Raw genomic sequence first — 13,842 nt, forward strand, 5'->3', positions numbered from 1 at the left:
AATTCTAAGAGAATTAGAATTTAGAGAGAAAAAATTTCCGCTTCACCCAGCCGGGAATCGAACCCGGATCTCCCAGATATGCGCCGGGCACTCTTACCGATTAAGCTACCGGGAACCACAGAAATTCACTCTCAAATTCCCCTCATACACCGCCTAACCTCCGTAAGGCATTAAAGAATTCGAAGAGAATTAGAATATACCGATATACGCCCGGATGATTTTCTATGAGCCGTTCCCGATGAGAGTCGATGGTGTACTAACCATCTCGGCACACACAAACGTCTTCGTGCGTACTCGCCAGTGGTCGAGGATTACCGATAGGGACGGGGGACAATCTAACCTAAATTTAGGCCAGATTTTCAACAGTTATTCATTATAAAAATTTCAAGCAATATTGTCAGTTAGGACTCATAGTCAGTAGAATCTGTAGTGTTGAAATTTTCACAATATTCGTGGTCAAAAAAATTTATTGACCTCAATACTCATCTGCGAAAAAATTCTCAGAACGACTTTGAAAATAATGTTCACAAGTTGATGAATAACGCAGTTTTCGGCAAAACTATGGAGAATGTGAGGAAACACCTAGATGTGAAACTCGTATCAAAATTTGAGTGACGATGGGGTGCACAGAGTTGAATTTCTCAACCCAACTTTGACAACAGTATTATCTTTGATCGAGATTTAGTAATCCAGACGAGCGGTACGAAAATTAAGTTTTGTAAATCACTATATGTAGGGTTCAGAATTTTAGATATCTCTAAAACATACATTTACAATTTTCATTATAATTATGTAAAAATTACTTTTAAGGATATGGCGCAATTATTATACACAGATACAGATAGTCTCATTTATCATTTTAAAGATGATATTCATAAAGTCATGAAGGATAATACCCGGTGGCTTGGCGCAGTGGGTAAGTTCGTTACCTTACATGCGAAAGGTTCCGAGTTCAAAACCCGGCTGGGTAGTATGGTGAGATCTAACCATTTAAAGTCTTCATCATCATCGCCGCATACCCCAATGGGGTCGAAGCGACATAAAATAGCGATAAAAGAACAAAAAAGTCATGAAGGATCATATACACAAATTCGATACTTCGGATTACCCAGTAGATAATATATATAATATGCCCCTAATGAATAAGAGAAAATTCGATTTAATGAAGGATAAGAATAATGGCAATGGCATGACTGAGTTCGTGGGACTGCCAGCGAAAATGTATAGTTTTGAAGTATCTGGTGAAAATCGGGAAAAAGCGCGTCCCAAAGGAGTTAAAAGATCGACGTTGATGCGTATCACATTCGACGATTATACAACATGCTTGGAGCAACATAAAAATGTTTGGCATCCTCAAAATATGATTAGATTCATTAAACATGATGTATTCACAATTAATCAGACCAAATTAGCTCTAAGTTGGCACGATGATAAGAGCAGCCTCCTGTCAAATACGACACATGCTTTGCCTTATGGATTTAAAAATAATATTATTTGTGATGTCCGGAATTATTCTATAAATGAAAAATTTCAAATGCCTTCCATTCAATGAAGTTAGTGCCCAAATTCCGAAATATTTTTTCATAAAACAAAATGGAAACTTATACACCTCGGAAGAGTCATTGTCTGAATTAGTGCTGATACTTCGAAATTCTTCTGAAAGTCAACGCCCACCGACGACCCCAACACGTCAACCAACTCTTCGAAAATCAGCGACGAAAAATCGAACTCATGGAACTCTTCCCACCCCACGAAGTAAAAACTGAAAACCTCCGATTGAGCCAGTTGTCAAGTAACTCGGGAGTAAATAAGATCCCTTTGGCGGAAAAGAGTTGGTCGATGGGTTCCGGGCCCTTTAACGTGAACCAAAACTTGGCGCGGTAAAGTAACTTCTAGAAGGATTTCGGAGGCAATTTCCGTGACCTATAACCAAATAAATCTCAGTTTATTACAATTTCCTAACCAACAAGAAGGGAGAATATTAATTGAGACGTGGCAAACTCCGTCGCGCCCAAGTGTAAACTCAGCGCAACGTAATAAATTAAAAGGTCTCGGAAGATTTGTGAAAACCCTCCAATTTCTTTTCGGGGAATTACAATAAAATAAAAACTTTAGTGAATAACTTAACTTCAGATAAACATTATCGTGTTCATAGTGTGATAATAAATAATAAAAGACAATAGTGAACAAACTGTGAAAAATCTAAATTATCTTTCGAAATTGCACTACTAAATAAAACCTAAATATGGATTAGCCGAGAAATCTCTACAAGAGTGAGTAAGAGGATTCATCTCCATTCCCCCTTCCCCAAAACTTCATCCAGTGATTGACTCCCTGTCAATTGTAAAAGAATTCAAGGTTTTTATCGTCAACCAAAGTTTATGATATAAAGGAAAAGAAACGGGAATAAATATTAATACCATATATCTCGGCATTTCAAAATTTGATTCAAAATTTCCCCCCCCCTTCATCCTAATAACCCCATCTCCAGCTCAAGCTTGGAGAAATTGAAACAGGTAAGAGAAAAAATTTCAAAAGCGTCCTATAAAACAAAATAAAAGAAATAGAAATTCAGTGTCATCGTTACTCCATTTCTATTGATAATTTCAGAAGAATATTTTGAGAAATTAAATTTAACCGTTGTCCTCTGACGCTGGGTAACGTCTATATTGAGCCAACAAAAGGATATTACCTATACTCCGAAGTCCATGAAAAATATGCCTCATTCGATGAAAAATTTCTCAAAACTTGTACTCCCCTGGAGACCTGCCTCGGATGCCCGAAAACGATACCTCTCTGCAAACCCACAGCTCGGTCCACCTGTGAAAAATTACCTTTCACCTCCGCAGAATTCAAAGTCAAATCGAAAACCTATCACAAATGTGATGTACGCCTAACAGACGATCTTGAAATACAATGGACCAGACTAACTTATACAGAGGGATGGCTTTTCTCAACGATCCTAGCAGAAAAACTAGAAATTTCATATTTGGACGATTCACAGGAAAGCTTAACGTTGAATGGGAGAGATCCTTCAGCTGAATCCAAATTCTACTGCAGAAACTGCAACAATTACCCTCGAGAACGCCGAGCTTATTGAAACAGAACTACCTCTTATCCGCGGGGTACCTGCAACGTTGAATATATCGGAAATAACTGCCATATTAGCTAAAACACCTGAAAAGCGTCATACCTTGACCAAAATCCAGTTGAACCCCTTACCAATCGACAGTCAAGACAATCCATTCGACCAATCAATGCAAGACATCATCGAAGAAACAAATAAAATTGGCCAACACCATCAGGAAGATTACTATCATCGACTCCTTACACTTACGAATTGCAGCATCACCGGAGCTATCTCCGTAATTGTGATTATAAGTGGAGTGATCGCCTACAAGAGAGGGTTGTCAGTCCTTTCCATCATTACTTGTTGTTGCCAGAAAGTAAAGAACCAGAGAAAGAAGCGAACCTCCAAGAAGCCGAGAATCGTCATAAAGAGGGTCCAGTATGTGCCAATTTCTACTATTAGTCTGACTAAACTGAGCACGTTCCCTCCTTATACCGCACCAGCTCTGCCCAGGAAGATCGAGGAACCCAAACTTGACCCACCATCGATGGCACTACAAGCAGTTTCCGTTCGCATAAGAATGTACGAACAATAAAGTTAGGTAAATCTCCATAATTCCCTACCCTGGAAAAGTAAAAAATTCAAAATCAGTAAAATATTAATAATAACAATAGTAATAATCAATATAATAGTTCACACCAATTAATTAAAATATGATTCCAATGATTATACCATTCGATTCATTCAGATTCAATCACCGAGGGCATATTGGCATAAAAATAAATAATTGTCAAATGAAAATAATCAAATAGCAATAATGAAGACATGAGCTAAATAAGCGTGAGAACTTCCCCCCCCCCTTTTTTTTTCGATATATTGCAACATGATAAAATCATGTACGGTTTCTCGCCTGAACTGACTGCGGATCATAGGGGGAAAATTAGTATTTTTACCCCAGCGAGGATTCGCATCACCCAGGACCACAATTGTCATTTTCTTTATTTCTTTTATTTACTCTTTCTTTTATTATTTTCTCAAATTTTGTCGATCGCGCTCACCGTGGGTTACGCGTGAGCTTCCTGACGAGGGGAGTGCAGCGGAGCGTCGGGAATAGCCACAAGTCGGCGCTACAGCAGATGGTCCAGTGAATGAAGTCTGGAAATGCATGGTTTTGAAAGCCAGCTTGCGTTTTTGTATATAAATCCGTTTTTTTATTGTAATCAACATATGAGATCAATCAGGGTACTCACCCTCCAGGGAGCGGTGGAAAAAAATTGAAAATTACCCCCAAAAACGTGTTTTTCTAAAATAACTCGAGAAATACTCGAGTTACGATGTAAAAGGTTAAAAACAAAGTTGTAGAGCGCGAAATTTTCTATAAAAAAGGTTTTAACGACTTCACCACTATTCTGCATCGTTCATCCCCCAGAGCTGTTGAAAAATGTGGGGTGAGAAAATTTTTAAAAAAACATCGAAAAAAAAAACTTTTTTCAATTTTTTCGTCTTGCTGAACGTTCAAAAAGGTTCCAGCTTCAAGTCTAATTTTTTTCACCCTATTGGGAAGCAATTTTCATGTAATTACAACTTAAAATTGAGTATAACTTTTTTGTTAATTGATGAATTTTTTTTTCTTTTCATAATTTTTATTATAATTTTCCTGACAGTTTTTGTAGGAAATATTTTCCTCTATCTCTGACAGGTATAAAGTTGAACGCGATTTTCTATTTATACCCCTCCAGGTAGGTTCTGACTGAGAACCCTTGTAGTCTAGGCGTCAGAGGTTTTATTGGTATAAAAATTCCTAGAGAAGATTTTTTTTTCCATCCCTTGTTTTATGTGTAAATAGTGAAATGTTAAAAATGTTTAACAAAATTCGGTCCGAAACATATTCTTTAAACAATTGAATGGGGCGACTTTTTTTTTCTTTCCAAATATCTCCGAAAATAGTGACTTTAGGACAAAAAATATATTGTACAAAAAAGATTCTCCACAAAATTCTGCACAAAAATGGTCTGCATAGTTTTTTGATTGAAATGATAGTTTTGAAGATATCATCGTGCGAAGCTGGCCGCTCGGCGCTTGAACAGGCGCACGCTCTGATCAGTTGGAACTCAAAGGTATGGAAATAATTTCCGATCGCTATTTTTCAAAAATTATTAATCAGGTGGAATAATATCAATATAATAATATATAATATTTCATTTATTCAAGATTATGGTACATGAATGTACTTTTTTTTTTTTTTTTTTACTGAATTATTTTCCTTCTTTTGAGTTGAGATTGGTCCTGGAGTTCAAGCTGCATTGTTACTTCGGGTTCTTTAGTTTATTCAGTGTCTCCACTATCTTCATCTTCTCTCGGTTCTTCACTCTCTTCATCTGACATTTCAATGTTCAGGAACTTCTCCAAATCGATGTCAATGGTCTCAACAAATGGTGGGTTCTCTCCTTGCATTTGAAGTGATGGAGGACGCCCAGCAAGTTTTTCAGACTTTACATGTATTTTAAATTTACTGAAACATGAGTGATGATACCTTCCCTCAGCTGCAACGAGATCAATTATACCGACAAGTCGCTGCAATACTTCTCCCCCCCATACATCGTTTCTGCCCTCCGCAGTGGCGATTAAATTTGTTTTAAAAGCGAGAGTAGTAATACTCCTCACCGGGTCTCGTTTGTTCGCTGGTTTTTTCTTCTTGTTGTTGATATATTTTTCTGAAGCATCTTTTGCACAGAATAAACAATAATTTTTAAAATCAAAGTGATTGTGTTCGTACCGATCGACTCGCACTGGTGTTAGGCTTTTGAAGCGCGTTTACTGCTGCGGCAATATTTTTCTCTCCAATGTACGTTGTTCTACGTGATGCATGCACTTTAACAGATAATTGGTTCTCTAAAAGTTTATGTTGATTATCTCTCCGCTGCAGGCTCGATGCAATGAATGTTTTTATCCCTCGCGCTTGAATTCTCACAAACGCTTTATTAAATAATCGCTCTCCACATATAAAACACGTTTTTTCAAGATGCATTTCGTTTAAAAATTGCAATGCACGCGGCGATGGCTCGCTCAATACTGCATAGAACTAGTCGAAACACGTCCCCCTGCCCTCCGTAGGGGTCCCCCGTTACCTAGAAGGGACTCGAGGGGGCCACAGGTAGAAAGAATCGAACATCTGCCACTTTTTTTATTATTTCAATATTCCGGATAAACTAGTATTATCTTCATTCATTTTCCATCTCTGGGGAAGATGCAGAGTCTTTAGCTTAATTAAAATGATTCATTCCAAAGTGTATTCCAAAGTGATTCATTTTTTCCGATGAAAAATCGTATAGCGTGTTCATAAGTCCCGGTGCGAGCGCGGCGAGACAGTTGCCGTGACGGACGCGCTCATTCGCACGGTTGTCTCTCCAAACCTATCATCCCAATCGCAAAAAATGTAAAAACCTTGTTTGAAATTCAGCTATGCAAACTAGTCAAACGGTCACCGGGCTCAACGAAATTCTCGAGAAACTTCGGGACCCGTCGGGATCACGGTCAGCTACGAAGAAAATCGCCGAAAAAGAAGTAGTATCGTTCTAGCCACCGAGAGAGTCACTCTGATCGCAATATTGTATTGCCATAACCGCTCTATCGAGTACATCACCGGAGTACATCGACGCGATATATTTAAGTCTAGCGCTTCGTACAGCGTCTCTATTTAACTCAATTCAATTATCAATTCATTCCGAGTTAATTATCAATTATTTGAGTCAATTATCAAGTTCAATATCGAGAGAACCTCAAGTGCAGTGCATTTTTCAAATAATCATTTTTTATTGACTTGTCGAGCAACTCAACAGTGTAATAATATTAATTTATCAAGACGCGTGGGTTATTCCATAATAAAGTACATCAACAGTGTGGTTTTATAATTCCGCGTGTTTTAATTTTCCACCTCCTTCCACAATTCCACTTTTTTTCCAACCGGCATCTCAAGTTAGCTTCAATCTCAAACAAACCTTTTTTGTGTAGAATTTTATGGCAAATCTTTTCGTATTTTATATTTTTTGTCCTAAGGTCGATATTTTCGGAGATATTTGAAAAAAAATGCTAAAATCACCCGTTTTACCGACGTCGGTGGCCGAAGCGGCTAGGTGCGAGCCTAGTGTGCGAAAGGTTGTGAGTTCGATTCCCAGTGGAACCGAGTTTTTCAACCGGAGGCTCCGGCGAGCGGGAGGTCGCTAATATAGTGACCGCCTGTACCGGCATGGGTTTTCTGTGGTTTCCCATGCTACTCCTATGTTCTATAGGAGTGCGAATCCGGTGCAGTGTAGAATCCACAGCCGCATGCATAGGGTTGGATAGGGCCGATTAGCCAATCAGAGGGCAGAAAGGGCCGGAATATAAAAAAAAAAAAATCACCCGTTTATTTGTTTAAACAATATGTTCCGGACCGAATTTTGTTAAACATTTTCAATATTTCGTTATTTACAGATAAAATAAGCGATTGAAAAAAAAAATTTCTCTAGGAATTTTTTCATCCATCTACTGATTTTACGCCTCTGACGCCTGGACTATTGGTGCAAGAGAAAACACAATGAGTATATGTCGGCGCCGCTCGCACGCACACCAGCCTCTCTCCGACTCAATGCGCTTGCGCGTGACGTCATCATATAGTCAGAGTGTCAGAAATGAGCATGCGACAAATTTTTGTATTTTTCCGAAAATTTGTGCCGAAAGGTCATATAATGACCTCTCCAAGGGAGAGTGAATCTCCATGTTTCAGATGATTCTGAGTCATCTGAGTATAACTTTTGGGGACATTTTTTTTTCATTTTTTCAAGGGAGGTTTTCAAATTTTTTCCAAATTGGGCCAAAAGGTCTAATAATGACCTCTCCAGGGGAGAGTGAATCTTCACGTTTCAGATGATTTTGAATTATAAGAGCATAACGTTTGGGGATATTTTTTTTTCATTTTTTCAAGGGAGATTGTCAAATTTTTTCCGAATTTGAGCCAAAAGATCGCATAATGACTTCTCCAGGGGAGAGTGAATCTCCACGTTTTAGGTAATTCTGAATCATCTAAGTATAACTTTTGGGTTACAAAATGTTTTCACTGTTCACTCTTCTTTTCCACGTGTTGACGCGTTATCCGACTACAATGTGACGTCATGCACAAGCGCATTGAGTCGGAGTGAGGCTAGTCATTCATTTTTCAAGAAATTTTATGGAATTTAGTCGTTATATCGATTTGGTATATAATTACGAAAATTTATACCCCATAAATTTATCAATGCACCTCAATTTCCTGATTCATTTTATATGAAAACATTAGAATTGATTAATTTCATTTAATTTTTCTGTATTTATTCACTTTCATTAAAAAAATGCCCCCAAAAGTCATGTTTAGATGATTCAGAATCATGTGAAAAGTGTAGATTCACTCTCCCCCGGTGAGGTCATTATACGACCCTTTGGCCGAAATTTTGAAAAAATTATAAAATCCCTATTGAAAAGGAAAAAAAATGGTTCCCAAAAGATATACTTAGATGATTCAGAATCACCTGAAACGTGGAGATTCACTCTCCTTTGGAAAGGTCATTATGCGACCTTTTGACTCAAATTCGGAATAAATTTGACAATCTCCCTTGCAAAAATGAAAAAAAAAGTCCCCAACAGTTCTGATTAGATGATTCAAAATCATCTGAAACGTGGAGAGTCACTCTCCTTTGGAGAGGTAATTATCAGGCCCTTTTGGCCCAATTTGGAAAAAATTTGAAAATCTCCATTGAAAAAATGAAAAAAAAATGTCCCCAAAAGTTATGCTCAGATGATTCAGAATCATCTGAAACGTGGAGATTCACTCTCCCCTGGAGAGGTCATTATCAGACCTTTTGGCCCAATTTGGAAAAAATGTGAAAATCTCCCTTCAAAAAATGAAAAAAAAAGCCCCCAACAGTTATGCTCAGATGATTTAGAATCATCTGAAAGGTGGAGACTCACTCTCCCTTGGAGAGGTCATTATACGGCCTTTCGGCACAAATTTTCTGGAAAATACAAAAATTTGTCGCACGCTCATTTCTGACACTCTGACTATACGGTGACGTCACGCGCAAGCGCATGCAGTTGGAGAGAGGCTGGTGTGCGTGCGAGTGGCGCTGACGTATACTCATTTTATTCTCTCTCGCACCAAGGGTTCTCAGTCAGAACCTACCTGGAGGGGTAGAAATAGAAAATCGCGTTCAATTTAATACCGGTCGGAGATAGAGGAAAATATTTCCTACAAAAACTGTCGGGAAAATTTTAATAAAAATTATGAAAAGAAAACAAAAATTCATCAATTAACAAAAAATGTATACTCAATTTTAAATTGTAATTACGTGAAAATTGCTTCTCAATGGGGTGAAAAAAATTAGACTTGAAGCTGGAACCTTTTTGAACGTTCAGCAAGACGAAAAAATGGAAAAAAGTTTTTTTTTCAATTTTCTTTTAAATTTTTCTCACCCCACATTTTCCAACGGGTCTGGGGGATGAACGATGCAGAATAGGGATGAAGTCATCAGCACCTTTTTTGTAGAGAATTTCGCGTTCTATAACTTTGTTTTTCACCTTTTACATCATAACTCAAGTATTTCTCGAGTTATTTTAGAAAATCACGTTTCTGGGGGTAATTTTCAATTTTTTCCACCCCTCCCTGAAGGGTGAGCATCCTGATTGGTCTCATATGTTGATTACAATAAAAAAAAACTGATTTATATACAAAAACGCAAGCTGGCTTTCAAAACCATGCATTTCCAGACCTCATTCACTGGACTAAGATGACGAGTAGCACACCGACGAGCATGCACACACCGAGTCTGGGAGACTCACGCCACGAAGGAAGCGAGAGACGATCGACGCACGCCAGCAGGCATCTCAGGTCTCTACCCCCACCACCCCCACACCCCCACCCCCACCACCTCCACCGATGGATCGGTGGCGCAAGCCCGCCCAGTAAAAAACTCATGCTACAACATTGAGGGAGCATCGGATTATGTTGGCTTCTGCGCCGTTCAACGCGGATCACATCCGCCGACCTCGCGGTGCAAGTCTCAGTTCTCTGGGACTCAGACATTGGGAATTATGACAATATTTAAAATTCCCAATTCAAAATCGTATAATAACGCGGATTCTCCGCGCTTCATCGGGTGATCGCGGTGGGGGTAGAAAAGAAATTGAGGTTCCTCGGGGCGATGTATTACCCCGAGGGGACACTCTTCGCAGGGATTCAGCTTGTAAAGTCGCTCTGCGCAATTACGTCGATTCGCTCTTCGAGCTCATTAAACAAAAAATTCAAGTAATTAGTCTTTTTGGTGTTGTGCCTGGAATTTCCGGTCATCTTCCGTCATCGCTGCCGTATCTGAGGGTCCAGACGAGTTTTCCTGGAATTTATCGTGGATCTACGGTGAGCGTAATTTCGTTTGTAAGTGCTCGCGTCGGTTTCTAACGAATAGCCTCCGGTCGCCATTTTGGGCACCGTTTGAGTGTGGATAAGTGGCGTCATACTGCGAGACGCGGCACTCAGTGGCCTTTGGCCTCATTCAATTGTATTCCTAATTGATCATTCGTTTCATTTTTTTAATTGTGTTTTGATTTGTGTGAACTGTATTTTATTCTGGTCTTTGTTCGCGGGGCTCTTACATTGTCGTCGCGTTCGGGTGATTCTCTCGTCCGGGCGTCAATCACGTCATTGAACTACTTTGGTTAAGATTATTATTCTTACTTAAGTTAGTATTATCTTTTTGGAATTATATCGAGTTGGGGAACCGACTTGACCCGTTATTATTTTTCTTTGTTTTTTTTTTGCTGCCGTTTGGTTCAAATATATTTTGCTTTACACGGTGTTAACCTCGGGTGTTAACTCGGTGTTAACTCGGTGTTACCGATTCGAGGGAATTACCCCAATCAATCGTTTTATTTTGTTAAAATATATTTTATTTTACCCGGTGCTGAGTATATAATTATTTTGTTGCCCGTTCCCACACGTCTCCGCGGTTTTCTGAGCTGGTCGCGGAACGCGCTTCGACATCGTGACCTTGTCCTTTGAAAGTTAAAAGGACTGGCGCCTTTTTGGCATGGTTTTTTTGGTTCCTCTCGTTGATCACCTTCGTACTTTATTCGGGTGGAAAGATTCCAAAAGGGTTGCTAAAAGTTAGTGAAGAACAACGCACACGATTCCGGTGTGTCGTTGAAAAATACGTCCCAATTTATACATATATGTGTCATTCCATGTCAATTTGACCGGTTTAAACCCTGACCATCTCAGATTCGTTTCATTTTTTTTTTCATGATTCTACTCGATGAAAAATGCACCCTCATTTTTTTTCTCACTTTTTTATCAATTCTTCAATTTTTTATCAATTTTTGAAGTAGATTAATGAAAGCCCCATTTTGAAAATCTAAAAAAATTCACAAAAATTTTATGCTACCAAAAAGTTGTTTACGCTAGCCTTATTTCTTTATGCCCTAAGAAAAAAATTAAATTTTATCTACGGAATGTACGTTAACGGAAGTGCTGAATCCGAATCCGACGTCGATTTTTACAAGTTGTGGTCACGTCTATTTATTTATAACATTTTTATTGCTTAATCGATCATATCATGGAAACGGTTGCAGATAGAGAAAAAAATTTCTAAAAAAAAGATGTTTGTTATGTACAAATACATATTTTTTATTTTACAACTTTTTCTCCTAACTGCGATAAATAAAGAGTTATCATGGATGGGAGGGAAGTGGGCAGCACGTTAACACTTGCGCGGATGTTGGGGCGCTCTGATGCGTTTATTGGTCACCTCGATCGAGATAGAGGAGAATGGTTCAAACGAAAAATGTTCATCATTGGATTTGACATATAATTGATGATTTGCCATTTGATCCGTTAATTTTTTATGAATTTTCTAAGTTAATTGACGAAGGCTCCTACTGGGAAATTTGAAAAAAAATTCAAAAATTTGATATTATCAACAAAGTATTTTATGGCATATTTTAGAGTGAATAAAGAAATTAATCGTGTAATTGCTGCATTGATTCAAAAAAATACTCATTATTGTCAGATTATAATTTTTCTTGCAAATACTAGTTATTTCTATAAATTGAATTCCGATTTTGTTTATGATTTTTTTCTCAATTCTATATCATGAGATGAGGCTTCAGTTGAAATTTCAGTCTAAGATAAAAATTTTTGAACGAGTAATGATTTTTTTTTAATTTTGCGTTTTTTTTGCTTGTAAAAAAAATTCCTATCGCCTTTGATTCCCACTGAACAAAATCGGTGTCATCGATTTTTTTCGACTCCTGGTTTCACGTGGGATCGCCCAGGAAGGAATTGAATAGTTGATGAATATCGAGACAAGTCAATAATCAAGTGGAAGTAAGCTCTAAAATGTAGATTTCGGCGAATCTCCATGGCATTTTTTCTCCATCTTCTGCGATTTTAATGATTAAGAGCTGACGTTCAAATCTGTCCTTCAAGAAACTAAGATTGATAAGTCTATGGAAATAGATTTGCAGCATTCGCTGTGCTCAATGACAAAAAATTTGTATATATTGAAAAATATATGAATTTTATCCTGCGGAATTCAATTCTCCTCTATCTCGATCGAGTTTGCCAATAAACGTATCAAAGCACCCGAGCATCTGCACAAGTATTGACGTGCTGCCCACTTCCCTTCCATCCATGATAACTCTTTATCTATCGCAGTTAGGAAAAAAAGTTAAACGATAAAAAATGTGTATTTTTGCATAACAAACATTTGAAAACAAAATTTTTTCTCTATCTGCAACCGTATCCATAATATGACCAATTAAATAATAAAAATGTTATAAATAAATAGACCTGACCACAACTTGTAAAAATCGACGTCGGATACGGATTCAGCACTTCCGTTAACGTAAATTCCATTGATACAATTGAATTTTTTTCCTAGCGCATACAGAAATAGCGTTAGCGTAGGGCGTACTATAGCTATTTCCACTCTAAAAAATAGCTGGAAACATCTTTTTGGTAGCATAGAATTTTTGAAAATTTTTTCTGATTTTCAAAATGGGCTTTGGTTAATCTACTTCAAAAATCGAAAAAAAATTGAAGAATTGATGAAAAAAATCTGAAGAAAATCAGAGTGGATTTTTCATCGAGTAGAATCATGAAAAAAAATGAAATGAATCTGAGATGGTCAGGGTTTAAAGCCGTACAATTGACGCGGAACGCCCCATATATATATTGTGAGGTATTTTTACAATCACGTATGCGGGTGTCATATGTGTGGTCTTTCACGAACTTCGCCCTGAATAGAACCTCTCCACCCGAAATAAGTACGAAGGTGAAAAAAAAACCCAAAGAGCGCCAGTTCTTTTAACCCTCAAAGGACAAGGTCACGATGTTGAAGCGCGTTCCACGACCTGCTCAGAAAACTACGGAGACATGTGGGAACGGGCGCACAAAAAAAGTACACTTAACACCGTGTAAAAATGAATGTATTCTGATAAAAAAAAATTAAAGGGGGTAAATTCCCCGAATCGACATAATAAAAAAAACATTAAACTTAAATAATAATCATATAAAACGGCAGTGATAATTGCCAAATCATAAACTCCGACTAGCGAAGAGAGCTAACGGAACTCGATTTAATCTTTAATAAATTACTAATCACATCCCATCAATTCCCGTTAATTCCCGTCCCACGTGACGGGAACCACCACTACACCTCCATGTAGCATATCATCAAACTTACTAATCACATCCCATCAATTCCCGT

General features: G+C 38.0%; 1 protein-coding gene across 1 annotated transcript in view; it reads left to right on the forward strand.

The window, feature by feature from the left end:
* LOC107042409 (probable G-protein coupled receptor Mth-like 1) overlaps window positions 1–13,842 on the forward strand; it is a 118,180-nt gene that overhangs the window by 35,616 nt on the left and 68,722 nt on the right. The gene's annotated exons all lie outside the window — the stretch shown is intronic.

The sequence above is a fragment of the Diachasma alloeum genome, unplaced genomic scaffold, assembly GCF_001412515.2.
Source record: "Diachasma alloeum isolate Michigan unplaced genomic scaffold, Dall2.0 Dall_scaffold_00449, whole genome shotgun sequence".
Taxonomy (NCBI): Eukaryota; Metazoa; Arthropoda; class Insecta; order Hymenoptera; family Braconidae; genus Diachasma; species Diachasma alloeum.